At 36.7% G+C, this 3651-nt stretch overlaps 1 pseudogene; it reads right to left on the bottom strand.

The window, feature by feature from the left end:
- Nucleotides 1-2833: 2833 nt before the first annotated feature.
- LOC112849374 (small ribosomal subunit protein uS12 pseudogene) lies at nt 2834-3284 on the bottom strand (annotated as a pseudogene).
- Nucleotides 3285-3651: the final 367 nt, after the last annotated feature.

Below are 3651 nucleotides of genomic sequence, written 5' to 3'. Positions count from 1 at the left end.
TGATGGTTGAGGGCCTTGTCTTCTTTCTGATTTTAATTACAATGTTTCTAGACATTTGATTTGATGTAGGTTAAAACACATAAAATTGTGTAACTATTATCTTTGGTATGTAAAGAGCTTAATATGGTTTCCCATTTTTGACATTAATATGATTAGTTATAATAGTGGACTTTTAATATTGAATTGACCTTCTATTCTCATAATGAGCCCTATTTGGTGGTGGTGTATGATTTTTTAATGTACATCTGGATCCAATCATTCTTTTATTTTTTTAAAGAAATTTTATATCCATAACCCAAAGCATGACTCGTTATTAGTTTTCTTTTCTGTGTGTGTATGTAAGTGTTATCAGACCTGAGTTTGAGAGATCTACTGATGAAATAATATAGATTTAATGCCTTTTGGTACAATTCTCTGACAATCTTGAATTCAGCGATGCTTTATAGTCTATACACATTCTCTATTTCTTTTTGAGTCCATTGTGGGAATATATATGCTCATAAAATCATCTATTTCATTCAAATTTTTAATTTTGGAGGGCACCTGGATGTCTCCATCAGTTAAGCAACTGACTCTTGATTTTGGCTCAGGTCATGATTTCACGGTTGTGAGATTGAGCCCCACATCAGGCTCCATGCTGAGCAGGGGGCCTGCTTGGGATTCCCCCCCACCCCTTAAAAAAATTTTTTTTAAAGTTTTTGGAGCATAGAGCATTTTTGTAATTTCTATGTAATATGTGCTTACAAATAACATTTTTCTGTCTAGATCTTTGGTTAAAACTCCATTATTCCCAATGTTATAAATTTTTGTATTGAGATATAATTCACATATCATAAAATTCACTCTTTTAAAGTGAACCATTCACTGATTTTTAATATATTTACAGGTTTTACAACCATCACCACTGTCTAACTCCAAAATATTTTCATCACTCCAAGAAGAGATCTGGCACCCATTAAGCTGTCACTCCGTCCCCTCCCTCTCAGCCCCTGGCAACACTGATATACTTTCTGTCTCTATGAATTTGTCTCATCTGGACATTTCATATAAATGGGATCACACAATATGCAGCCTTTCATGTCTGGCTTCTTTCATTTAGCACAATATTTTCAAGATTCATCCACACTATAAAATGTATCAGTATTTCATTTCTTTTCATGGCTGAATAATATTCACCCTTGATGAGTGTTTGGGTTGTTTCCATTTTCTGGCTATTATGAATAATGCTGAATATTCAGGTACAGGTTTTTGTATGAACACGTATTTTCAATTCTCTTGGGCATATACCTAGAGGTGGAATTGCTGGGTCATAGGGTAACTCTATGTTTATCCTTCTGAGGAACTACTGAACAGGTTTTCAAAACGGCTTTACTATTATACATTACTTCTAGCAGTGTGTGTGAGAGAGTTCCAACTTCTCCACATCCTTGCTAACAGCTTTTATTGTCTATCTTCTAAATTATGGTCATCCTAGTGGGTGTGGAGTGGTATCTCATTGTGGTTTTTATTTACATTTCCATAAGGCATACATATCCTTTGCCTATTGGGTTATCGTAAATTATTTGTTTTTTTATTGTTAAGTTGTAGAAGGTCTTTATATATTCTGGATACAAGTCAGTTATCAGATATATGATTCTCATATAATTTTTTTTTAATTTTTTTTTAACGTTTATTTATATTTGAGACAGAGAGAGACAGAGCATGAACGGGGGAGGGTCAGAGAGAGAGGGAGACACAGAATCTGAAACAGGCTCCAGGCTCTGAGCGGTCAGCACAGAGCCTGACGCGGGGCTCGAACTCACAGACCGCGAGATCATGACCTGAGCCGAAGTCAGACGCTCAACCGACTGAGCCACCCAGGCGCCCCTGATTCTCATATAATTTGAAAATATGTTCTTCCATCTTATGGATTGCCTTTTCAGCTTTTTAAATTTCTTTTTAAAACATTTTTATTTAAATTCTAGTTAGTTAACATATACTGTAATAGTGGTTTCAGGAGTAGAATTCAGTGATTCATCACTTATATACAACACCCAGTGCTCATCACAAGCGCCCTCCTTAATACCCATCACCCATCTAGCCCATCCCCCACCCACCTCCCTCCATCAACCCTCAGTTTGTCCTCTATCATCAAGAGTCTCTTATGATTTGTTTCCCTCTCTTTCCTTCCCACTTCCCGTATGTTCATCTGTTTTGTTTCTTAAATTCCACATAGGAGTGCAATCATATGATATTTGTCTTTCTCTAACTGACTTATTTTGCTTAGCATAATGCACTCTAGCTCCATCCACATCATTGCAAATGGCAAGGTTTCATTCTTTTTGATGGCTGAGTAATAGTCAATTATGTGTATGTATTTATTATTATATTCCATTGTGTGTGTATATGTATGTATATATGTATATGTTTATATATATGTATATAACATACACGTGTATATATATCATATATATATGATGTGTATATTTATCCATTCATCAGTTGAAGGACACTTGGGTTCTTTCCGTGGTTTGGTTATTGTTGATAATGCTTCGATTTCTTGATAGTCTCTTTTATTTTTATTATTTTTTAATGTTTATTTTTGAGAGCAAGAGACAGAGTGTCAGCAGGGGAGGGGCAGAGAGAGACACACACACACAGAATCTGAAGCAGGTTCCAGGCTCTGAGCTGTCAGCACAGAGCCTGATGCAGGGCTTGAACTCATGAACCTCAAGATCATGACCTGAGCCAAAGTCAGACGCTCAACCGACTGAGCCACGCAGGTGCCCTGATAGTCTCTTTTAAAGCATTCAAGTTTAAAAAAAAAATTTTTGGAACATGAAATTTATTGCTATCATGTTTTCACCATCAAAACTCATGATCTTGGTTTCCTTCTTGCCTTTGTATAAGGCCAAGAGAGACACTGGCTACTTTGACAACCTTAAAGTGAACTCCAGGAACATCACCAACAGCATGGCCTCTGCGATCAAATCCAGCAAACAGAACTTCATGATTCTCCTCAATAAAATTCAAACAACCATAATTGGGTACAAAGGCTGTGATTTTTTTTTCCCCATTCTTGATCAGCTGGACCTTAACACACTTCCTGATGGCAGAATTTGGCTGTATGGCTTCCATCTCTACTTGCCCAACACAATTCCCTTGGTATGAAAAGTGCCTCCAAGAGGGTTGGCTTCCAGGGCTGCACCCAACTGGGCTTTCTCGTACTATTCATCATGCCACTTCTAGTCTCGTCAGTGGCTACAGAACTTCCTGGCAGTATGAATACCTGGCCACTTGCCCATGCTGCCGGCACCATGTGTCTGAGCAAAAGAGGAAGTTTTAAGTTTTGGGAAAATTCAATTTATCTCTTTCCCCCTTTTGGTTGCTTGAGCTTTAGATGTTATATCAAAGAAAATAATGTGTAATTAAAAATCAAAATTAAAATTTAGTTTTCTTCTAAGGGTTTTATAATTTTAGTCTGTGTTTTACCTTTGATCCACTTTGAGTTAATTTTCCTATATGGTGTGAAGTAAGAGTCCAACTTTATTCTTATGCATGTGGATAGTCAGTTATTCCTGCACCACTTATTGAGAAGACTATTCTTTCCTTATTGAAGTTTCTTGGCACCCTTATTGGAAATTAATTGACTGACCATACATACATGGCTTT

This window comes from Puma concolor, chromosome D4 (genome assembly GCF_028749965.1).
Source record: "Puma concolor isolate L17-30 chromosome D4, mPumCon1.1.hap2, whole genome shotgun sequence".
NCBI lineage: Eukaryota > Metazoa > Chordata > Mammalia > Carnivora > Felidae > Puma > Puma concolor.
Note: the sequence above shows the minus strand (reverse complement) of the source record. Positions and strands in the feature narration are given on the sequence as shown.